Source organism: Pseudopodoces humilis, chromosome 6, assembly GCF_049639895.1.
Source record: "Pseudopodoces humilis isolate 2021_Gansu_Grassland_sample_001 chromosome 6, ASM4963989v1, whole genome shotgun sequence".
NCBI lineage: Eukaryota > Metazoa > Chordata > Aves > Passeriformes > Paridae > Pseudopodoces > Pseudopodoces humilis.
The window spans coordinates 37836783-37862965 of NC_142205.1; the positions used below are offsets into that span (position 1 = coordinate 37836783).

General features: G+C 36.8%; 1 long non-coding RNA gene across 1 annotated transcript in view; it reads left to right on the forward strand.

Annotated features, from left to right (window-relative positions):
* Positions 1-469: 469 nt before the first annotated feature.
* LOC148184151 (uncharacterized) overlaps positions 470-26183 on the forward strand; it is a 31475-nt gene continuing 5761 nt past the window's right edge. The window contains exon 1 of the long non-coding RNA XR_015772730.1: positions 470-576. This is a non-coding gene — a long non-coding RNA (uncharacterized LOC148184151). The remainder of the gene's footprint in view (positions 577-26183) is intronic.

Genomic DNA, 26183 nt, shown 5'->3' on the forward strand with positions numbered 1-26183 from the left:
AAATATTTGATGTATTTCCTGATTTATGAATCTTGTTCAAACCGTGCTTTGAAGACAGGACCAGGAATTTCTTGTTGCTTCTGTCACCAGACTGTCCTTTCCACTAAAAAAAAATAAATATTTATATAACATTTTATGAACCAAGAGCTATTATATTTTCCCTTTTTCAGTCAGAAGGATACATTAAAACTATGGCTGAACAGTTTAACAAATGTGTGACTAGGCTCCATTTGTTTTGTACTAGTTTTTTTAGGAAAGCCCAAAACACGGCACCTGTAACTTCAGGTAGAGCTGTGCAGGTGCCACTGGAGCCAAAGTACAGAAGATTTCAGCCTGAGCACTGCTTTAGTGTAACAGGAAACTACTGGTACCAAATGGAAACAGAAGCGCTGCTACAAAAGGCAGGCACACAGAGTAGGGCAGCTGTGTCTTATTTGGTGGCAGCCAGCTGGTTAATCAGCACAGATGTGTTGGCTACTCACTTAGTAGATTTACAGGTCTCAGCTGCAGAATGTGCTGATTCTTCCTCACTGAAGTGACACAAGAAGGTAGGAGGAGGGAAAAAGGAAGCTGAAGGTAAGAAATAAAGGATCAAAGGGCACAAAGCTATAGGGAGCTAGGCTTTATTACAGTCACTATACTCAAAACAATTTATCTAGGTGTGATACAAGGCTGAAATGGTCCAAGACCCTTGCTCTGGGTTTGGCTTGAGAGGTGGTGACTGAGGAGATGCTGAGAGCAGGATAACAATGTCAGATACTTTACCTTAATACTTGCTGTCTACTTTGCCCCATCCTACTTAAGCAATTTTTCTGATTTGGAATTTTGTTATCAGATTTTTCCATAATCTCACACACACTGTGTGCTAGCAAGAGTGTGTGTGCTCTATAAGAACCTAGTAATAGAAACTTGAGCTGTTTTGTATTGTAAAGGTACTGTACTCCATGATTACGGTACATTGAGAAAGTATGTACATGCTTTAGTAGTGATCAGGTTGGCTTAGGCACCTAGTTTCATATTGTGAAGTTTCTCCTTTCAGTAAGGAGGGAAAAAGCTATTTTTATATTCAGTGAAACATAAATAATCCTGTACTTATTCAGAGACAGAGAGCTTTGGATTTTATTGTTTGCTATAGGGATTTCATCTTAGGTCATCATTGTGGAAAACTTATGAGATGCTTCAAGTGCTGTACCTCAAGGTCACATGAAAAATGTCTTCATTTGATTTGGAAGTATCACTTGTCTGTTTAATAATTTTAATTTGTGTGGTCCTTGGCAGCAAAATCTGAAATTTGTTGGGTATTAATCTGTGTGTGTTTTTTGAGGGCACCACAATGGCATAACAGTTGTGATTACACAAACTGAATGTAGCCGAATCAAACCCAGAAAACATCACTGCCCCAGGAGAGATAAGTGAGATTTGTCCATTTGAGCCTACTGGAAAAAGACTGCACGGTAGATACAGTGCAGTCATAAATCTGTAATATGTAGCCATTGTGACTGGAGGGATAAATATTCAGTACCTGTTATTACCTGATAAAGTCATAAATATGTATGGATCCATTTTATGTGATAATTAGAGAATCTAGTATGAGCATCTGTTTTTACCTGATAAACAAACTTTATTATTTTAAATAAAGGCAAAGCAATAATTTACAAGCTATAGGCTTAACAAAGAGGTGAAGCAAAGATAAGAACAGGGAGGAAAAAAGCAGTGTTTTAGATGCACATCCCCTGTTAAACAGGAGGCTGTGCAGACAAAAACTACATTTGCTGTCCTTCTATAATTTCTTGAAAATACTCCTGTCTGCTTTTTGAGTACATTTGTAAACAATTGAACTAATTTTAATTTGAAATAAAATGGACTTATGGACAAATATTCCCATACCAAATAAGTTTATTTTGTGGATGGAGTTTAAGTATTAGTGCTTACCAGAATAGCTGATTTGTATAGCCCACCTCTGAAGAAAAAAAATTGTATCAATATAATCTGATAATCCATTGTAACTATGGTCAGATAATAGCCAATATACAAATAATTAGAAAATATAAGTTAAGAATTACTATTTTACATTATAGTCTTAGTCTTGGGCCGTAGCTTGCACACTATTTCACTAAGTGCAAAATATTTGGAGTCAGTCCTTACTTTTCATTCCCAGCAGCTTCAGTGGGAGAAACTCACGTGAAATTCAGATTTCTTTCTTGCCAGCTGATAAGGTTAAAAGTAGTTTTAAAAGGTACTGCCTTTTTTCAGAGCTTTTAAACTCCCACTGCTGTTATCAATATAAATTACTTTCTGTCTTTTATAAGTGCCATTTCCAAAAAAATTGCTTTATGATGAGGAATATATCTTGTCAAGTCAGCCCCATAAAACAGTATAGTTGTGGGAAATGGAGAATGATGTGTAAAATAAATTAATATTTTCTGTATGTTGGAAAAGTACAGGAAGGAATCCAGAGAGCCCAGAAGTTTTTGGATTTTGAGCCTGTGCTGTCTCTTGCTTTATTTAAGAAAATTGCCTGACTGTTTCTGATGTAGAAAAGCATTCTGGTCCCATTGACATTCCTGCAATTCCTTCCTTTGAACTATTTTGGCTGCCACAGTTTCATCCTCTTGTTTTCTCACAGAGCTGTTTACTGCACACAGTTGCTCCTGCATGGTGCTCTTTTCAGTTATCCTCATCTCACGGTTGGTCACAGCCATTTGTTCCTGCTGACAAAATCTGGCAGACAGGCTGTATGCTATAAAAGCCTTTGATTCTGAGTGGAAAGGGGTGCTGGTTGAGTCTTATGGGAGGAATGGAGTACTTTAATCACATGGCTCATGGGAAGCACGCCCTACAGCTGATATTCATAGGTTAAGGTCCAACCTATGAACATATGTAAAATTAATTTGACATGGTATTCCTACCTTTATTTTTCAAAGAGTGTGGAGTCACTCATGGAAACCTGGTTCTTTCATAAAATAGGAAGATAAATTATCCATTCTTTCATTCTTTAAAAGAATAAATATGTTTATTTATCTGAATAAATTAATTTTTCAGTGGCCTTCATAATGCAAATGTGAGAAAGGATGATTATTTCTTTGCCTTACGGAGTTTCATTAGTAGCAAAGACATTTTTTTTACAACATCTGTTCCTCAACAATGTGTGTCCGTCTGTCACTCGTTCTCTCTGCCCTTTAATGTGGGCAGCCCAAGGATAAATGGCCAAAGCAGAGGTCTGCCATTTCCCCTGAGTGACAAATCCCTCAGAGTCCACTGCCAGCTGAAATGGATCTGTCCTGAGGTAACTCAGGGTTTGTTTACTTGAGATAATTAACTCCCGATGATCCTGCCACCCCCCTCCTCTGTCATCCTAGGTTGGTCTTACAAGAGGTCTCTCAAGGCTTTTCCTGCAGCTGGCTGGATGGACACAGGCAGACTCCAGCAGTATAGGACGTAACATGTTCTCCTTTCTTGTGAAAATCCAGAGATGATTGTTACAGAATTGGTACTCAGCCTGATGCTTTGCATGATTTACATAAATAATAAAAAAGGTAATTATAAAGTAATTACTGATAAAACTCATGAAAGACACGACAAAACCCAGAAAAAATAATTAAAATAAGCAGATGGTTAATGTGAATTTGCAACTGGGTGTTTTATTGGAATCAAAGACAAACTGTATCTAAGAACAAGTAGTTTAGCCCACAAGTTTAGAGACACTATCCATGAAAGCAGTGACTTTGAAACCAGTTAGGTTTTGTAAAGTGCCTGTATTGATACCCTAGTTCAGATGAAGAACATGCTTTTAAAATCAGTTTCCCAACCATGCCATTGAGAAAGATCCAGTCTGAGACACCAGCCTGGATATAGTCCAAAGCAATAATAGATTCCAAAGTGATATCTACCAGAAAAGGGTGCAGAGTGGGCATGCAGCTGCTTGAGAGTTCTCTGAGTGACTAGATAGCAAATAGAGTTGGTGTGTAAGGCAGACTGTAGGATTATACATTATTTTGCAAATAGGTGTGTGTATATTTAGGGACATATGACCAGGATATTGCATATAGCTCTAGTATTCGTAGTTTCAAAGGATTGTAATAATGCAATCAGAAACTGTGAAGCTGATTCAAAAAGATATCTTGGAGTAGAAGAGATAGCCATCTGGATCTGAAAAGTGATGGATTTTTTTTCTTTGATTTGTATTCTAAAAACTTTTATTATTGTGACTAAGAGTCTTCAAGATTATAATGGACTAAGAAGCTTTTTAACAGACTTGGCAAAAGGTTGTAATCTAATGATTGGAAGATAGACAAATTTAAATTACCTATACCCATTTTTGTTTGTTTGTTTGTTTTTTTAATGCTGGGGATTATTAATCTTTGGCACAAGCATTCATGGAAAGTCATGATTTTTTCATGTCTTGATATCCCCAGATCAGGACAGAATGCCCTCCTGGAACTCATAGTCTAGCTAAGCACAAATGGCAGATCCTACCTAGTACAGGAGAACTGCGATATACACTGAGTCGAGCTAAACAATATCAAACAAATAATCCTTTCCAGCCATAAAATCCATGAATCTGTGTTGTTAAATTTATATATGCCAACCTTTTACACAACTGGCTCCTCATTTTGAGTCACTTTATAACTAGGAGTTATCTGTCACCTGTGGTATCTATTTTCCAGCATGCTCTTGTTTCTGGAGTTAGTAAATCTCTGTCCTGCACATTCTCAAGGCACTTCTTCCAGGCAGTGCTTTCATGCAGATAAAGCATTCTACAAACAAAAGAGCACAATGCTCTTGTGACAGGTGGTGCTGTGATGTAACCTTAAATAATCAAACATACTGCTTGGGATTTTTTCAGAGAGCCTTACAAGGGCATTCAGTAGCTGAGGGTGTGGGTGGCAGAAATGTGATTAAAAGATCTGATATTATTTCAATTTCTGCCATTATTTAAAAGACAATTGATTTTGTCCATTCATTTTTGTCAGGATATTTTCAGCACTAATAACACTATAAAATTTTAAACTTTTCTGCTAAAATCTGCCATAGGACTTTTAAATTTTATTTTTTACCCAAACCCATCATCCCACCTTAATGTGATTAGGGCCAGCAGCTGTTTATTAAATAACTATATTTTTTCATTTTTTTTATTTTAGGAAGCTATAGTGCTCCATATTTCAGCATGGAGTGGCAGTTGATGTATGAAATTAAATAAGAGATTCTGTTGAGTCTGATAGGGGTTTTGCCACTTAGGTAGAAATGTATTTTATTCTGACATCTAAACACTGACAACTTAAAGAATATTGGAGACTGGGCCATTGATGAAGGGAACAAGTCAAGGCATTTCCCATTCTTAGAACTAATTTTGAGTGATTTAGGGTGGTTGCTACAAATAGAACTTGATCTAGAAATAAAATTTATGAATATAGGGCCATATATTAGAGCTCAGTGCTAATAACACCAAGGTCATGGGTTCAATTCACTTAAGCGCAGGATTTGATGATTCTTCTGGGTCCCTTCCAACCCAGACTGTTCTGAGATTCTGTGATCTGTAGCTCTCTGTAGATTACTAGACATTTATAGTAGAATACTAAAGAGCTCAAATGGACCAAATTCTCACAACAATGAATAAGAAAAAAAATTTTACTTGAAAAGTTTAATGGTCTATAACATGAGTAATGGAAGAGAAGCAATTCAGATATGACACAAAACATCTGTATGATTCTTGAATATAAAATATATGCAGTTGGTACACATATAAATAATGAAAAAATAAATATATTTGTTTAAATACAATAGTTAAGCCCATTTTGAAGACAAGTAATAAATAGTTAGCTTTTTAGGGCAGAAAAATCTGTATTTAATCTGTGCTTAAAGGAGCTTTTGGACACTGCAGACAGAATGCCCTGCATGGATGCACACAGTACCTGGGGACAGCATCCTGGTGCTGAATCCTGATTTTACTATCTTTTATAATGGTACAATGATCTTAATGATCCAATATGCTGGCATTTTAATCCACGTTATTTTAGACTTAAGGCTACTCTGTGTGCAAACTTACTTGCCTGATTTTTGCCTGTAAAAAAGGTCTGTTTCTCACAGAACCACCCGCCTCTAGGATCTCTGACTTTTGCATTGCCTAACTTCCTAGTCACCTATGTAAAACTAAGAGGATTTAGGCTGCTTTTGTAGCAGCTTGTGCAGACTTGTACACACCAATTTACTTTCTTATTCTATCTCCAAGTATCAATATGAAATATTATCAAATATTCTTTCTTAAATTACCATAAACTAAATAATGTGTGGAGTTCTGTGCACTCAAACAACTAAATGAATGATGAGTAAATGGTAGCTTTATCTCTCTGCTACAGACTAGAAATATTCAGATGACATAAACCGAACAGTAAATAATGTTCTTCAGATGTAACAGTCAGAAGTCAATTATATTCACTGAAGGCTTTGACTTGCTTTCCTTCATAGTGATATGTAAATTCATATGCAATATCTTTTTCAAGAATCTACTTAGAAGACAGTTGTTGGGGTTTTGGTTTTGCTTGCCTGTGTTGATGGAAACTCAAAAAGTAAAATTAATTGCTGAAGTGCTTAATTAGCATTCTTACTTCTCTGTGACATGGTCTGTTGTTTTATGTCCTGCAAATTAATAGTGTCAAGGCCAATTGCTTGCAGACAGCATAAGCATTTTTATGTTTAGAAATGAAGGGAGCTCTGGGAATTATATGAAAAATAAGTTTAATTATGTAGGGAATGATATGCATTTAATTTAAGATACTGTAGAAAGTGCCTCACTTCATGTATTTGCAGCTAGGGAAGCAGCTGTCCTGTTAAAGTGAACCTGCTGTCCAATTCACTCTTGTATTCTCAACCAAGCACTTTTTCAGCTCAAAAACAATACAACAAGTGGGAGTAAATTTGGTCAGGAGACTGAAGTTTATATTGTTTTTTATTCCAGTTGATTCTACACAGATTTGCTCAGTATGCAGATATGTTTCTCTCCTGAATCAGTTACTGTAACTCTGAGAAAAAGGCTTTGACTGGTATAAACTGTGCTGCTATTCACCCTACTGTGTGCCAAGTATCTCTGTTTGGACTGTGTGTATTAGAGAACCAATCTGTGGGGGTTACTGTCCCTAACATTTTCTCTCGATTAATAGCTGAGTATGTAATATTATGGCTTGGGGGTTTTTTATGTGTCCCACTTGAACAGCCTGTCGTTTTCAAATGCCCCGTAGACAAAACCCAGGCGCTTGCATAGTTTTAACCTATAATCTCTCTCTGATACAACTTCACATTTATAACATAATTGCAGTGGTTTTTCTCACAGGGGATTGCTTGGCTAGATATACTAAATCACTATGAGATTCTGAGGGACAAAGGTCTGTAAACCACACTGAGAAGAATAAATGGAGATTGGAATTGAAATTTTCAAATGGCAGAAAAGTAGGAGCATAAGATATTGGTGTTATTACTGCCCTGCAAAAATAGAAACAATTCACTTCTCATATAAACAGCTCTTACTTTGCAATTTAGGAAGGAACAAAAGGAAAAAAGATAAAAAGTAAAATTTGCATATGAGAGCACAATGCAACCCTTCTGTGAGGTGTTGTGCTATGTGTTCCAGCCAGACATGTGAAATTTGGGAGGTATTTTGCAAGTAAAAGTGAAGCATCTTCTTTCCTTTTGAAGAACTTAAGAGGTGAAAGATCTGACACAGGCTCTAAGAGGACATACTGCTAAGGCTCTGAGAGGTTACCCAACAGCAGCTTTAATAGAGTCATATTAACATGTAGTAAAACACATGAAATACATTCTTTTCTCAGTTATGCCTCAATTATTCATGATCTATTAGCTGCTGGCAGGAGTGGATTGCAGAGGAGTCCTTATACAGGTATTTAAATTTGTCATCGCCTAAATCCATCAGAGTACACACCACATAGGTGTGCTTGTGGACTGGACTGGCATCTCCTGCAACCATATTCAGCTGCTCACTCACCAGTCTGCTGGGACAGAAGCTGGCCTGGGCTGCAGCAAGGAAAAATCCTTTTTAAGGATTAAATTTAGGATTTTTTGAGATTAAATTTTAGAAGATGACATTATGTTAGATTGTTGCTTTAAGAATTCATAAGAAAATTACAAACACTGTTATCCTCAGTTTTTTATTCATTATGCTGAAATTTCTAAATTGATCTTGGCTGAACCATGTTGCCAGTATGGCAAAATATAATCTATTCTGCACTGTTCATCATCTGCTGCTATATATAATCACTTTTGTACACACACATTAGACAACTGCTATTCCATTTTCTTTTTTATAATAAGGTGATGTTTTCTAGTCACTGAAGACTGAACCTGCAGAGAAAACTGTTATCTCAAAGAAAACATCCTGTTATAAAATGTTTCATCAACTCCCTTCCAGATTGGCAGTACTCTGTTAGCCATTTGATATAAAAAAGCGTAAGCCTTTTTCTGTCTTCTTTTGCATCCTGGTTTTTTTTTTTTATTTCAGTTTACATGGTCCACAAAAATAATCTCAGATTAGGAACAGTTATCCACTCTTGCAGCACAGAAAATAAATATTCTGGAATGTCTTCCCTGAACATAGAATTTAACCTGTTTAACCTGTTTACAATTAATACTGAAAATCTTAAACTTGACATCAACAAGAAAGCATATCATGCCACCCTGCCCCTAGTAAAAAAACGAATAAAAAAAAAAATAAAACCCGAACAAACTAGCAAACAAACAAAATCCCAGAAAAAACCCACATCTCTTTGAAGTTCTAAAGTTCTGTGGACAAACATAAGCACCATTTTATTTCTGAATGAAAAGTTTTGCCAAATTGCATAGATTAGGAATTCAGATGGAGATGCATATTTTTATATGTCAATTTTTCATTCACTAAAATTATTACACTATGAAATTGCAGCTGCTCTCATTTCATATCACCATCATCAAATAAATGCTGGAAATACAAAATCATCATAAATTTTAAAGGAGACAGAAAATTCCAGGATGTGAAGCTTTTATGTATGTACTTTTCTGTTCCATCCTTTTGTAACTTTACAGTCATTACTCAACAACTGAACATAAAGAAGAAATTCTGATTTACTTTTTCCTCTCTAGGTGGTAAATAACTCTGGGTCAGTGCAAGGCATGACACAGAAGGGTGCAAAAACGATATGAGACTCATTTTGCAGAGGAGAGAAAGGAGGCGAAGGTTTTCCAGGGAGCTCTCTGCAATGACAGCTTTTCCGGTAGTGTTGTCTTTTCTAGGCAGCTCAGCCCTGCCTCGTTTCGCTTTGTTGAAGCTGCCTGTGCCACTTAGGCACTGCTGACACACATGCAGCCATGGTGTCAGAGAGCAGCTCTGCACCTTAGCTCTCTTTATCTTCCAGGTGACCCCAGTGCCAGCTTTGCTAGTGAGGTTGACAGCTTGGGATGGGGTAACAGCGTGTTTTGAGTTTCATACTGTCCTACTGCCATTTGCTGAGCTGGGCTGTGTCTCAATAGGAACCTAGTGATTAGATTAAATTAAATGACGGGGGTTATTTAATTTTGGTTCATTGTATTTGTTTATAGTTATCAACTTCTACAACAGTATTTTTTTCACAAGTTTATTTTTGGATTAGCTTATTATTCATCAGCTGTATGATTAGCAGAGAGCTTTTCACAGTGTCAAGAAATACTTACTGGATTTGGGTTTTTTTTGCTCTTAGTAACATTCTCAAAGCAAAGATGTAGAGTGTGCATTCTGGTTACAGTTTATCTGTAATAGTATAGAGGTGTCATTTTGTAATGATTTCGGTTTGTGCATCTTATTACTGAGTAACTTCAAGACAGGGATTCATTAAATTAACATCTCAGTCCATATTGTATGAACTAGGTACCTGAAGTTATGCTTATGTTTCCTATTATCTTCATAGTTTTCCATATCTTTCTTTCCTTGTCTCTCCATTTTTAAAAAGAAGCCTAGTTTCATTGTATAACTCTATTCCCCAGATTTATGCATCATTCAGTGTTCCTTTTACTTTCCTTTCTTCATCTCTTCCCATATCAATTTTATATCAAGGTGACCTTAATTGAGCTTGGTAATATAATGTAGTGTTGTTGTAGGACCACCAGGCATCACATTTATTATCCACTAGCAATTTTTCTCTGAAAATTCTGCTTGCCACCAGGAAAAGAGTAATGGAAGTAAGATGTATACTCATTCACATATTGATGTTGCTCTGAAGGCATTTTTTTTTTTTTTAATCCATGCCTCTGAATTGTGCAGTTCATAACTCATCATCATGGAAGGGCAAGAAGTTAGATGAAACTTAATTGCATGAAATTTCAAAGATGCAAATTGGTGAGGGAAGGGAATATTTATCTATTAAGTTTTGAAAACCATATGATGCTAACATTAAAGAAGCTCTAGAGGCAACAGAAGTCAGTGTGTGATGAAGTTCTTCTCTGTAAATCTGTTTTGCACAGTCTCCTCATAAACTGAAAAACACTGCTATATATCTGCATTTGCAAGTGGGGCAGAGAAAGGCACTCACTGAGGTAATGACATTAAGCCTCTAATTCCCATACTACTCTCTCAAGCAACTTGTGAAACATTATGCTTATGTGCAGCTTTAATTTAAAGATGGAAGTAAATTTAAACCACTCAATAAATGTGTCAGCAATGCTGTGTTCTCCCACTAGTAGCTAGTGGGTAAATGTAAAAGCCTCTCACTTAAAGCAAGCTGGTTTGTCTGCATCTTAAATGGCTACAGAGAAAACCTGTGATTTTTTCCTGTGCCATGGTTTATAATTTTGCCAGAAAGGTATGACTTGGAGAAGTACAGCAAACTCAGTGAGACCTTAAGCAGTTGGATGAGGGAGAGAATGTCTCCCACACACCAGACTGAGAAGCCACTTCTCTAGCAATGAGATGTGAGGGAGCCTCATATTTGATCCCACTTCCTTGACCTAATTTGAGAGGGAAAGAAGGGAAGGAAAGGGTGCTTCTGTGCTCTGACATAAAATCTGAATGTGTGCAGGAGGGAAGATTGCTTAAGATGTCTAAAAATACTTTCCCTTATCTCCTGATGATTCTGTGGCAACCTTAGCAATAGTGACTGTGAGCTATTAAGAGTAGCATTAAGCCCAAAGGAAGGAATTGGCTATCCAGATGGTTAGTAAAGATTGGACAAATGGACAAATCAGTCTGGTTTTTAGAGGAGCGCACCTCTTTGGCCTGAGACTATGTGATAGCTTTAAAGTTTGAAGTGTAGTATGTAATGAGTTAACGAATGAAAGTGGAAAGCTTTTTGTGAACAGAAATTGCTCTCATCAGTGCAGTGTGAGCCCATTTAATAATGTATTGTGATGTGTCTTTATTTTTTTAAGAGGATAATTTAAAAATTGCCAACCTAGAGATACTCTGCTCCTCCTTTAAACTGGATTTGTCATGTAGATTTCGATCTACATATCAAATCTACATATTCTTGCAGCACCTACTTACAAAAAGATTTTTTGAAGCTTTTGTAAGTAGGACCTGCAAGAATATGTTGTGTTTGTATAAGCTCAACCACCTAGTACAAAATAAAACCCATCAAAGTGGTTCAGTAAACAGCTAAATTTAAGCTTGCATTTAGTTGTAAGTATGTGAATTGTGATTAGTTTCATTGACCTTAGGGCAGCTCCCATGCATGAGTTTTGTTCAACAATGTCTGCAGAAACTGGGCAATAATCATTTCCTAAACATTGAAAAAAATAAAGGCAAGGAAAAGTAAGGTAGTCTTGGTTCATTCCAAATAGCTTTGTTAGTTCTCAAATGTAAAAGAAATTTTTTCGTAGCTTCCAAGCCTAATCAGTGAGCAATAGTACTGTAGGAATACTCTCTGAATTTTTCTCTCAAAGCTTAATTCTATTTACCCTTTCTTCCCATAATGCTTAATATACCTCACAGTCATTTAATCCAATTGAGAACAGTGTTCACCCACTTTGTCCTGAAATTTCTTCTTAAGAGTGTCTCCATCCACTTTCCCTATTTCCCTACTACTTCACTGATATGAGTGCTCTTATGCAAACACTGAGTGAAGAAAAAAAATCCTTTGCTTGAACTTGATTTCTTTTATTTTCTTGGGCTATTTTCCTCTATCATCATTGTAAATTGGCATGATAGATTGCAACTTCTCTATTTTTTATGTAGCACAAGGCAAAGTTTTGAAGTTTGGCAGCTGAATAATTGAGGAAAAAAAAATAGTTGCGCTTAGAGAGTATTTGTAGCTGCAAAACAACCACCTGTGAGAGCTGGAGGGTCCTAACTCACTGGCTTCAGTGAGATGGTGGTGACTGTGAGGCTCTCTCCTTCCCAGGATTTTTACCTAGATTTTGGGATAAAAATGGCTGTCTGGAGAAATAGACTTGTCAGCTGAGAGATATTTCTACTCTTTTTTTCCTTTTTTTCCTTTCAGTCTTACATCTCCTCTCTGATGTGCTGCCAGCTTTGGTTAGAGATCTCATAAAGTATAATTTCTAGAGATGACAAGCCTAGTTACCAGACTTCCTGAGCACATTGATGATCACAGGATTCAATCCGGTTTATACTTCAGCCTGTGTTATAATCACTTTATGGTAATTGACCAGCTTTCCCTAATGATCAAGTATAGCAACTTAGAATATGTTTCTCATATTAATCTAAACTTTCTGCAGAGGAATCTTGAGTCTTATTCTATTGCTGATTTCAATTAGACAGTTTTGTCACAGTGATTACTTAAAATTAGGAAAAGTAAGTGAACAATTCATTATGAATTATTTATAAATTATGAATCATGATTGCATTGCAGTAAAGCTGTGTCAGTTGTCAGGGTAGAATGAAATTGGGCAGAATCTATCCAACACATTCTCACGATTACTTGTCATTGAAAGAGCCACAGTTTTACTTCAGCAGAGACTCAGACATGAGGAAACATTCCTTTAATGTGAAAATCAGAGGATAAGATGCTACCCTTCATACTACGATGCCCAAACCTGCATAGGCTGCTCACATTTAAGTCTTGCATTGGCAACACCATTAATATCAAAGAGTTAATACAGCTGTACTAGCTGTTTACTTTACTTTTGGAGTCAAAGCAGCTTCTATAATTCCCCACTCACAAACGGGGAACCCATACACATTCAAAATGATGTAGCACATTCTGGTCACCTCCTGGTAGCCCCTGGAATGCCAGTGTCATCACATCCCTCTTCTGTAGTGTGTGGGACCTTCCCTGATGCTTCTAAGCTCTGGCAGCCCCACCCTGTGCACATCTCCGGGTGCTCTTTCAGCACAGCCGGCTGCCCTGCTCCACCTGTGGACCACAGCAGCTGTGCTGTGCTCCGGGCACTTCGGGAACCCCTCCCTGCTGCCTTGGTAGGAGGCTTTTCCAAACCCACAGAGACTGGTCTGCAGGGCCTCCAAGTTTACTTTGTATCATAGCAGTAGCCCATCTGCTTTTTGGCTTCTTTGATTTAAGTTGTAATTATATAACATAAGCATTACATCATCTGGCTTAAGTCTAGGTTTTTAAATGAAAAATTACATCTTGCCTTCCTCTTTTCTTCCTTCTTCTTGAACGTGCTCCACATGGGCAGGGGGTGTTAGTCTCCCTTCCTCACCCCAACATGTTGGGAGCAGAGGCAGCACTCAGGATGGTGCAACTCTGCTCTCAATTATGAGCCTGCTCCTTCTGCCTCTGCTGCTATCATGGCTGGTGCTTTCTGCTCAGTCCTGCTTCCCTGCACTTTCAGCCCTTGGGCTGCAGCTCCTGTGCTCTCCTTACCTCTCTTTTGCCACCTTTGGGCTGGGCCACCTAGGGACTCAGTGCCACGTGTGGGGGGATGCCCGAGCCACACTGCTTGAAACCAACATGCAAGGCTGCACCTCCTGGCATTGCCTTTAAAGTCTCTTCAGGAAGGATAATAATGAAAATACCTATTAAAGTATTTATTAGGGAAAGAAATCATTGTAGCTCATGCTCTTCTTTATTCCATCAAGACTCAGTGTCTTGGTATCTGGGCAACACTATGTGTAATATGTGTAGTATTATAAAAATAGCAATATAACTTACTTAAAATTCAAGTCACTTTCCAATAATTTTTTTAAGTCACTCCCCACATGACTTCTGCTGTGCTAATTATGCTCCCGTGTAGGATCAATGCTTTACTCATTTAAATATGTTGTAACAATATTGTCACCAATTATCTTTACTGCTTCAAAAGGCAAATTGCTTTATGCCAACAATTAGAAAAAAATTGCTTTGTTTTTCATTTATGTAAATTATTTGGTATTAGCATTTACCTTTTCAAGCAGGCATTTGATATAGGACAAGTAGCTGTATTGCATAAAAGGGTAGAAGGCAAAAAAATAATGGTATCTCTCAAGAGAGAGAAAATTATAGTAGTCTCTGTGATAAACAGATAATTCTTAGAAATCAGCTACTGAAGTTACATCTGCTCTTGAGAAATTTGATCAGCAGGTATTGTACACAGCAGGTAGGGCATGTTCTCACAGCACTGAGCAAAATTACAACAGCAATCCTTACACCTGTAAAACACATAGTATGCCTGATTTATTTTTAAACTTATGTTTTGCTTTTCTTTAAATGTTAGGCACTATGTGCTTCTGTAGTAACACGCAGTCTCTACCAGCAAACTATTTTAGGGGCAAGTACTACTTGCCTTACATGAACTATCACGTTGAGAATTCTGAACAATTGTTCACTTAAGGAAAGAAGATTTGCTGCCTCTTCTTGTCTGTTCTTTTAACTTCATAATTGCTTAACTGTAAGAGGAAAGAAGGAAGAGCAATGTCTCTTCCACAGAAACACATTTGTTTGCTTGTTTGATGGAAAACCAATGTGTATATCTGGCAATTAAAAAAAGATTGTAAACTGAAATTGACAGAGTAATATCCCCCTTTTGGGCTTTGATTTTCAGTCTCTTGTCCTTTCATTTGCTGTTTGATGTTATGAAGCAGTCACTAACTGAAGACAGAGACATAAATACATTTTAAAGCACTGGAAGCGTTTGTCAATTCAGCTTGAGTGCAGTAACTGTCTGATGCTGAGGCTCACTGTTTTATTCAGTCAACGTCAGCATTCTCAAAACATGATTAGGTTGGGAAATGTCTGGGAACTGGTTTGGTAGGGGTTTGGGAGTTTTTTTGATGGTGGGTTTTTTTTTTTTTTTCCTCTCATTAAAATATTATCTTTACCTTTCTAACTTAGGCATCAGAAAAATGTGTCCATCCAAAATTACCATGTGGAAGACTTGGGGTGTTTGAGTTCATAAAAAACTTGTGTTTTTAAATGATAGAACCAATTTTCATATTTAACAATGGTGTAAAGAGCATGTGAAAAATAATTCTTTACGCTGAGCACACTGACCTTGAAATGTATGTGAGAAATGTGCCTGGATAATCTGCATGCTCAGACTGCACCTGCATGCCAGGAGTCACTGGTTTGTCTGCAGAACAGTGAGGTGTCTGTCTCCCAGGAGCTCTTGGCAAGACTCACCTTTTCAGGTGCACAGGTGGGGCAGGACACTGTTTGTCAGCTGGGTGACACCAGCAAAGGGCTCTGGATGTGCCTCTGCCCTCACAGGGCATGTGACACAGCAGCCCCATCATGAGCTGTTCTCCAGGACTTGGCAGTGGGTCTCCTTCACTTGCAAAGAACATGGTAAACCTGAGCTGTAGTGTGGTACAAAACAACTTCATGAAAATCAGAGTGCCCAGCTGATCATGCTCAATAAGTTGTGAAGTTTTAGTGATGTGCTTAATTACTGCCTGTGCTACTTCTGAAAACAACAGGTAAACATTTACTGTGCACTGTGTATGTCTGAAAATGGCCATTTATCAGTGGCCAGTTTACCTTCCTCTTATGAACAAGTAGGGTTTCACAGCCTGCTTTGTGAGCATGTACCCTTATTCCCTGCAGAGCAAAGCCCCTTCCCCTGCAGCTCTGCTTATGTCTGTTCCTCAAAGGTCAGCTGGGCTGATATAAGACCGCTTTAAACACTGCAGAGCTGGTGCTTAAATAACATTCAAATGAACTCCATTCCACCTCCAAGCTACTGTTGTACCAGGTCTGCTTCACAAAGCAGTGCTGGCTTTCATGTCTTTCTCTGGAGGAATAAATCTGAAGCTTCCTTCACATGAAAAAATCTCAGTATGATTTATTTACAGGTTAAGGGCCCAAGCACGTCCCTATAAATAATGCTTTAGCCTTATTTTTTCCTGTGTGAACTTTGCAGTTTTGTGTGTCTCCTAAGGCCTTTGGGTTATTATCACAGTGAACATCACTACATTTTATGTACTGTGATAGAAAAGACAAGTTGTTTTCCTTCAACCTAAAGAACTAACACCTAAATCTAATCTGTGTAGTACTGATACTTGAAATCCTTTCTTCTATTAGTTCCATGATTCTATTTCTTTCCAAAGTAGATACCTAACTACCACTCATCTATCGGCTTTGATATATATTTCAAGATGTTGCAAGTAGTCCATATAAAAACTGTTAGGTTAGACAGATTTGTTTCCAATATGATTATAGTTGTATAAAAATAAATTGAAAAAAACACATTACAGACTGTAGAAGAAAAAAGTATTTTATTTTCATAACTTTCTTCAAAGACAAGGTATAGTCATTTTAATTTTTAAATTACAAGTATTAATATGATTTATCAGTTTACTAGTTTACTGAGTTTACTAGAAGTCTAGGTTTGACACATTGTACCACCTGCTACAAGGTATTATTAATTATCACATAGTTTATGCATTAATCTTCATTAACTACTAACTATAACTAAATAATTATTTTAAATGAAGAGCTACAAGTCTGAAAACATAACATTAACAAAATTGCAGAACAAAAGCAGAGTCATGTAAAACAATATAATTTCTTTGAAAATGGGTTTCCATAAGGAGATCATACTTCGGCATTGATTTTATTGTTGCAATTAATATAAATATGTCTTTTAAAATGTCTTTCTGGTATTTTAATATCTGACACTTTCAGCCTAGTGTGTGAGAATAAAATACAATTACACATGTCTCACTGGGCTGCCAGATGATCTCTTGGTGAAATGACCCCAAGGTCAAAGATATAACAGGCTACTTGCTGCTTTTTATGATGTTTTTACTGGGACTGTTTTTATGAGAGTTATAGTGGATGCTGTTATGTGTCTAGTGAGTCAGGGCCTTGGGACGTTTATGCCACCTGTCATCCCCTCTTAACAGCTTTGATCTTGCATGCACTGGTTGAAAAAATTATTGTGCCGTTTTTCAGTTTCAGCCTGCAGTGGTTTAACACAGCTACTGACACTTTTTCACAATATGAGTTGATACAGACAAGCATTTTTGAAGAAAGCCCCAAGGCTAACAGTAATATTTTTATCTTCTGCCATTCATGGAAAAGCACAGCCAATAAAGCAGGCAAAGGAACTGGTATGGGTTCCCTTTTGCTCATTAATGTTTCAGCTGATTCTGTGGGTGTTCTGTGGAAGAATGGTTGCTTTCATTTTCTCATGAAAAGAAAATGCTATATTTCTTATTCAAAACTATTGCCTTTTAGATTCTTCTTTAAGATTTTTCTTGAAGGATGTTGTTCATCTCCTTTACATAGACAGATGCACAACACAGAAATATACGTGTACTGAACAATGCCGGATTGGCCTTGAAAAAACAGATGCACTGCAGAAACAGTGTATGAAAAATGCAGATGGAGAAACAGAATGCCTGGCACAATAGGAAGTGCCTACAGCTTCCAGGCTGCATACCTCTTTGAAAAAGGTGAGAAAAGAAAGATTTTTTTTTTTTTTTTCCTTTTCAGAAAGGCAAATCTCTCCTTTCTGTGGTTGCATGTAAAAGCTATATTTCTTATCCTGAAGGTCTGTCTTTGACTCCCTGGATACAACAAATATCCTGCTCTTTTCCCTGGCTGATTTGCAACATGCTTCTGTTCTCTCCCAGTGCCCCATCACTGGGAGGTGCTGTATATCCTTCTCATATTCCCACAAATTTTAAGAGTGCGCTTTGTCTGAGTTCCTGCTCAGGTGCTTAAGCCTCACATCACTCTCCTTTCTTTAATTGTTACTCAATCTAAGAAAGCTTATAAAAGCATTTATGATCCTAAAGTAGAATGTAGAACAGAAATAGAATTTGGGTTGCAAAATCCCATGTTGTACCTGTTGATACTTGTTTGGGTGGTTTAACAAAAGGAACCATTTTCTGCCTATTTTTTTCTTTACTACAGCCCAAATAGCCCCTCTACAACTTCAGAACCCAAATTTTGCAGCAAGTTGGTAGCAGAAAATTGTGACATGGAGATGGGGCTGACGCTTCATTCCAGCATCTTGTAGAGAAACAGAAAAAATTGTGATCCTGAAATAATATTATCCTTTCTGCCACTGAAGGATTGAGAGCAGCAGTCAGGGATGTCTATACAGGTGCATGGCAGCAGAGCCACAGCACTTTTCTGTCCAGCCCATTTGGATTTGTATTGGTTATAAGGCTCTGTATTGACTGATACAAGTTGTTGGGTATTTTTCTTGTTTGTTTGGTTTATTTTTTTTAAGGTAATTAATTGAAAAAGAACTATTCTGTTCACCCACTCACATCTGTTTTTAAAAATATCACACATGCATTGGGACTGAAAACAATCAACAAGATTTTTAATATAAAATATCCTTGACAGAATAGGCAATAAATGAATTATCCTTTTAAGACAGAAAATATGCTGTTGTAGATAAAATTGGACTGAGTAAGACTCATTTTAGAAAATATTTCTTAATTGAATCCAGAAGAGAAGGGTCCTAATCTGTGACTGGGATGGCATTTATATGTAAAGTACCTTGATAAAGGCCAGTATAAATTAAATTATTTGTTATCATTTTAAAGCACCAAAGTATGTAAAGTAGCTAAATAAATGCCATTGTTTGTATTGTATTGTGAGTACAAAATGCACATAGGGGATTTGTATGTATTGTTTGATGTGCATAATACACTTGCTCACATAAGTGGTACTTGTATTTTAATACTGGTTTTATGGATGTTCAATTTCAAATTAAGAGGACCAAATCTGCTAGAAAGAAGTCCATGGAATAATCCATTGGAAAAATTCCAAAGTGTTGATGAATACATTTATTTTTTTTTTTTTTCATTTTCATCTTTTAAAGTGCTACTGTATGGAGAAAAGTTTAGATTAGGTTGATTTCTATTACTTGGAAACTAGTCACAAAAGTGCAGGATAATTCCATGTAAGTGTGGGCACTGGCTATCATACCTAAATTAGGATTCTAAATTAGAAACTTGAGCTCTAATGGTGAGTTATGTATTGAGTTGGCTGAATAATGTTTGAAAGTGATTTTACTTGAAAATCATTGATAGTATAAGAAATAATAATAGATCTTATTTCAATGCTGAAAATGTATTGATGTGACACTGGAGCCCATATGGAGCAGTGGCATTCCAGCTGTTTTTCTTTGTGCCTAATTTTGTGATGGTCAGTGAAATCAGTGTTTCTCACCTGCTCCATGTATTTCATCCACCTGCTCTTTGCCACTGTTTCTCAGTGATCCACATCATCCTAAATGATGTGAAACAATGAAGTACTACTGAAATGTCAGGGGCCAGATAGAAAAATCTGGCAATCAGTCAAAATCAAGAGACACTGAAAATTCACAGGAAGATGAGAATAATACATAGGAAGATCAGGGTGACCTTAAAACAGCATTAATAGAAATGGAATTAAATGTTCTAGTACAAGGTCAGGTACTTATGAACTGCTAATAAAAAGTCTACTTTAAATTAAAAATGAGTGATAAAGACAGAGATACAGTTAATAATAGAATCTCTATGTAATAGAGCTTTGAAAAAGACAAAAGCCTTCCTAGAATGTGTAAGTTCAAAGACAGAGAAAGTATTTGTGTTTTTGTAAAAGGTCTTGGTGAAATCATGGTCATATTCCAAAACCACTAGCATACTTTCATGCATATAATTCAAGAATTATCTGGTTAAAGAGAAACACAAAACCCAGCAAAAACAAATCCCTGCCTCCTAATTCAGAACCACGATATGTTTGTTCTTGTAAGAGAAAATTAAATGATAGCCTGATGACTTCAGACTCTTCTTTCATTATGGCAGGTGCCTCTCTCTTAACATTTTTATAGCCACAGCCCATCACAGCTACAGACTACTACTCCTGATCCAGTCCCATCTGATTCAAGTAATTTGCTGTTTCAAATGTGCTTGTACTTGAAAATAGTTACAAGTTATGGATTTCAAAATAGTGAACTTTTAAACTGAAAGTTTCTCCAATGAGCATGTGGAGTGATCAGGACAGCCGAGGACATACCTTTGGGGCAAGACTGAAAGATCCCTGCTTAGCTTACGTTAAGGAAACTTTCCAGTCTGACCATTCATGACACCCTCTGGCAGTCACAGGAGGGTAGGATTGCTTTCCCTCAACATCCTGTTGATGCCTTTGGTTGATTGGCTAAGCAGATTGATACAGAAAGCTGCTACTTAAGATGGAAGGTAAAGAAAGCTTTAATAATAACAGTAATGAACCTGAGTAAACATATTTTATATTCTAAGAAAAAAAGGAGGAGTATCTTCTGGAATAGCCTTGAAACAGGAGCAATGGAGAATGAAGCCCTCAAAACTAATCGGTCTTCTCTTATTAGTTTAAAATGGGATTTGTTATGTACATTTTTTGTCATAGCAAGGCTTGATGGCCCTTGGGGCAGTTTCCAGTTTTTAGCCTTTTAATATTTTTCTGATAACAAAATCCATTTTTCTTTGCCAGACACCAACTTTTGAATTTTTACCTACCTTTTTCCATGTTTCCATTTGGAAAGCAACATTCAGTTTTCTTAACACTGACACAGACTTTCTTCTGAGTTAATAATGGACCAGTTACTTGTATTACAGCAAAAACTACTTGATTAAATTTGGGACTATGTGCTGTTAGTATGTCAGTCCCAGGGCGAGTTAACCCAACCACTTAGAATGCTGTAAAGTCTTTTTCTGTTCAGAAACTGCTAAGTATTTTACCAGGAGTAATTAAACTCACAATAGTTCAGTCACCTATTGACCTCATGCAATGATAGCTATCAAGTCACCGACAAAGTTCCAAAAAGAGTATTTCTCTAATTCTAATAAATTTGTTAGCAAAATTGTTTGCACTCACTTACTCACTTGCTGTTACAAGGTAGCGACATATGCCTATTTTTACTGTATTGTAGTATATTTTATACTATTGTATACAGTAAGGTTCTTTGAAAAAATATGTAAATACAGCTTTACTTCATAATATTGGAGAAATGGTATCTCATGATGCAAGAATGAGAGGTTTACACAGGCTTAATTTGTAAAGAAGTTCACTCCTGATATCTTTATCTCAGTTTTAGAGTTATTGATTATCCATAGAACATGCTACTTGGCTGAAAAAAAGTTATAAAATAAAAATAGAGACCTTTTATAGGCTGGCAGTAATGAAAGAGCAACATTGCATCATTTGTCTCTTTGCATCATTGAATGTTGACACAGCCTCATTAATTTTTCTTAAGCTGACATTTCCAGAACTAAACACTTGCTTAATTATGGTTCATGTCCCAGAAATATTGGTGGTACAAACGTCTCTCATACATCCCGGTACCTAGACAAATAAGTACAAAAAATGGTACAAGTGCAAAAGTATGTGGTGTCTGCTTTCATTGCCAATCCTTCAAACAGTGACATGTTAAGAAAGTTGTATGAGAATTATGTTAGCCTGAGTGGTACTGAAACTCTGGAGTGTTGTGAATGATAAATAAATGATTTTTGACTGGTAGAGGCATATGCTCTTACTATGTAGTGTCATGCTGAGTCGCTAAAAGTGAGATAGTAGGGACATGATGTCATAGTGATATTAGTTTGGATTGAAAACAAAAAAAAAAAAAAAAAAACAAGCCCAAAGAAAACACAGAAATCTGAGATCAAAAACACTACTTGTGAAAGCAGGTCTTTTTCTAGTGTGCAAGTAAGTGTTGTGCTAGGCCATTTCAAATGAAGCCATAATTAAACAAACCATTGAAAAAGGTACTTTGGGAAATATAAGCAAGGGTGAAGACTTACGTTACAGATTCATGCTAAAAATGTGTGAGCCACAGGGGGCATCTGCTACCTGCAATGACCCATCTGGACAGTTGCTAGTAATCAAACTTCCAGCAGGTTAAATAGGAGGTAGGCATCATTCTTGATATTATTTGCAAAAGTGCAAATGTTTCTTTCAAATGTCATTGCAAATAAAATCCTGCTTTTGACTGCACTTAAAGTTGTTTTATGTACAGCATGAAATAGTGTAAGCCAGGAGAATGTTCTTAAAAATATGTGAAAGAGAAATTTATAGATTCGACAAGCCTGTTCTCTTGGGTGATAAAACCATGTCATCTCTGCCTTGCCCTCTCCCACCACCCAGGAAGAATGTCCTAGTAAAATTTCATGCAGATTAGTTTTGATATACTCAGATATTATGTCTACCCATCGAGGCAATTGGAAAAAGATGCTTATATCGTTAATTTTTTATGTCCCATATATTTCTTACTGTTCAGTACCTAAAGAGGAAAGCCTAGCACTAAGCACATAAAGATCCAAAAATCTCACCCGTTCTGTCTGTTACTCATATAACTCCAAAAGTTTCCACGTAGTATTTCTGTGGAACAAAATAGCTTGATTATTGTCAATCAAATATCTTAGATCAGGTACAGGAAAAAATCTAGCCATTAAGCACACTGCAAGATGCAAAATTCATCTAGGAAGTACGGCAACTTATTTTTTCTATTTCTATTATTTATTCTATTCTACTATTTATTTTCTCTATTTTTTCTAAGTTTGGAGTTATTTGACATGAAATCTTTTAATTCTCTTTCACTCAGGATAAAATCAGAACTTCTGTTGACTTCATTGTTTAGGAAGCTTGTCAAATCATTTTAGAGATGATAAGGAATTGGAACAATAATGATAGGTGTTTACATATATTGAACAAGCATAAATGAAACAGTAAAGACTGTTGCCTCATTATGGGATGAATATATCTTGATGGCTCTCTTTGAGAGAATTGAAGAATGCACTTGTAATTTGCCATGAATGCTGCATCTGTTAGAAAGCAGCAGATTTATTGCTGGAAAGTTGTAGTACAGTAAAATGCGTATAGCAGCCTTTCCCCCCAGCAAAATACCTGTTCAAGGCCTGAAGCTGCGGATTCTGTCAAACTCAACCAGTCTTCCCTGTAGCTATCTATGATAATCCCAGGGAAGATTGAGTTTCAAGTTGTATTTCAAGTGGCATTCAAATTCTCATGCATCTGTATATTAAACTCTCTTGTCTGATTTTTGTATGTGTGCTGTCTTGCAAAGAAAACTGTGGCTCCATTTTTAATTGTCTGCCTTCCCAAAATGCTGTCAGGCTAAGGCATATTATCTTATACATCATACATGAACAGTTCAAGATTAATTAGCCTTTCGCCCATTTTAAAGGTATCATCTATATCCTGAAGGCAGAGTATGGTGTTTGGCAGCCTCTTCAATCACTTCAAATTCTTCTCTGTGTACTGTATAAATAATGTGTGAAAAAATTACCCTGTTCTGTGAATAGAGTAGCTAGAGGTGGCATATTCTGTACAATTCCACAGTCTGAATCTATACAGATTACCCCATTTGGACATTATATGAAAATATAAATATTTTTCACGTGTCTTATAATCCTACAACAAATCTGACATATTAGCATTCATAGAGTGATTTTAGGGCTTCATGCATTTTTTATTTGCTTAGTAAATGTTATTAAGTACACACAGAAAAAATGGGAGAGCAAATGATAATCAGTTGCAGTGACGATATTTGGATGCCTTACGTATATGAGGATTATTATCTACTGTCATAAGCAGATCTAATAACCTACTTGTTTACTTCCTGAAATTCCTGCTTATTAGTTCTATTTCTTGTGAATTTAAATATCTGCCCAATATCCACAAGTATGAAAAGATGCCGTCTGCCGTAATGGTTGTGTCTGCGGTCTGAGAGTACACAGAACTCTTTATTTAATGACTTCAGTTTCGTCTATCGCTTGTTTGTGATGTTGAGATTTTACCTCCCTTAACAGCCAACAGTGAACAGGGAGCAAAATGGAGACATGCTCTTTTCCTGTGTAATGCACTGTGAACTGGCACCTTATTATCTCACCGTACACTAGGGTAAGTCCTATAATTGGGCTTGGCTGTTTACATTAAACATTGGTAACTATTGCCTGAGGGTAAAATCCTCAGTAAAAGCCTCAGAGATTAGAAAAATCTGGAGCAAGATGCTGAAAGGAAGAAAACTGTGACTATCTACAGAAGTGTTTTAAGACCACTGATTCTGGGAGTAGTCTTTACCAAAAAGGTGAATTTTGCAACTTCATCTGACACCGTGAGGGTTGGATTTAACCTCGTTTCTGTCTTGGCCATTGTGCTGGCAGGATTTTCTGCCAGAACGTGCTCTGGCCCCTCAGCATCTGTGAGTCAGCTGTTTGTTGCTGCCTGACAATGCTGCAGCTGATAGAATCTAAGCTGTCACTTATAAATAAATAAACAGGCTTGCGTTGCAAAACCAGCACTCATAATGTGAGCTGATGTACCACTTTCTTGATAAACCTTTGTGGAAAATCTTTGTGAGCCAAACAGTAGAATAATTAAAGTATGAGCTTATTTACCTTATGTTCCAATATTGCTCTTACTTCAAAGCTATTAAAACAAGTTATACTATTATGCGCAAAAAACGTGATTTTTTTTTTTTCCAAATGACTTGTACATTAGCCAAAGTGTCTTGGCCCGGTAAGGAAAAAAAGTCCAAATATAATGGAAATTAAGTAAATAAATTTCTATAAGAGGATGACAGAAATATGCATGGAATGGAATACATGAATACATGGAATACATGACCTAGTGCATATTCTCTATTCTTAATGACTAAGGACTACTTTTGTTGGAATCACTGGGAAGAACAAAACTTTGTTACTTTGCTTCTATACTTCTGGTTAAAGCATACCTAGGTTCTTCTCCGAGGTCAACATAAAACCTGCCAAATTCCAATATTTTTCTGTCATCCTCTTATAGAAATTTATTTACTTCATTTCCATTATATTTGGACTTTTTTTTCTGTTCTGCTGTGATTCAATCAATACCATTTTTGCTGAAGTGAGATCAGAAGGCAGTGTCTGAATATTTTTTTACATGTAAATGAGTTTTGAGCCCCCCTGCCTTTTTTAATATCCATTTGAAAGATGAGATTGTGAAATATCTTAGAGCTTTATATAATGACATTGATATATTCAAGACAATACTTTTCTTTGCATTAATGCAAATATTATAAAGCTGTCTTGAAGTTATGGATGAGAGGAATGGCTGAAACCTTTTGAGAATATACCAAGAAACAAAGGAGATATTTATATTAATAAGTCCCAGGTATACAAGCATGCATATGTTTCATCCTGGATTGGACTCTCTTTAAAACTCCCGGTGAAAGCTCACTGAGCGGAAAACATGAAATTTACCTACACGCACTGTGGAGATTGCAGCCTTTGACTTAGTGGGTCCAGGAATTTCAACTGTGTCTCTTGTGCTCCCAGCAAGCTGAGATAACAGATACATCTGGTAGGATTACTCAGCCTTAAGTTTGTAGCTCTCTGTTTTCCTGACTATTTCTTGTTGCCGTCTGCTGTAAGTGTGAGAACGTCCACGTGTGAGTATACTGGGGCAAGAGCAGCAGCAGGTCATCTCATTGCACAGTGCACACCTCTCATTTCAGGGGAATATAAAATTCAGTCACTGTGTGGATTTTGGACATTTTCCACAAAACTGCCAGAAGAGGGGCATGGCCTTTAATGATCACCAGCATCTATGCTCAATTGAGTGTGACTAGATGGAACAAGAATTCAAACTGAGTCTATTCAGTGAATTGTCTGCTGATTAAGATGTAGCTCAGTCAGAGTAAAATGGTCCCAAGTGAACAAACTTCTCTTGAAAAAGCAAGTGGAAAACCTGATTTGAGGCTAGGAAATGTTTCCTAGACAGGCTATGTTGCAGAATTCTGACAAAGATGGAAGGGAGAGTGATAAAAAATTGCTTGCTTACAGTTACTGTTTTGTA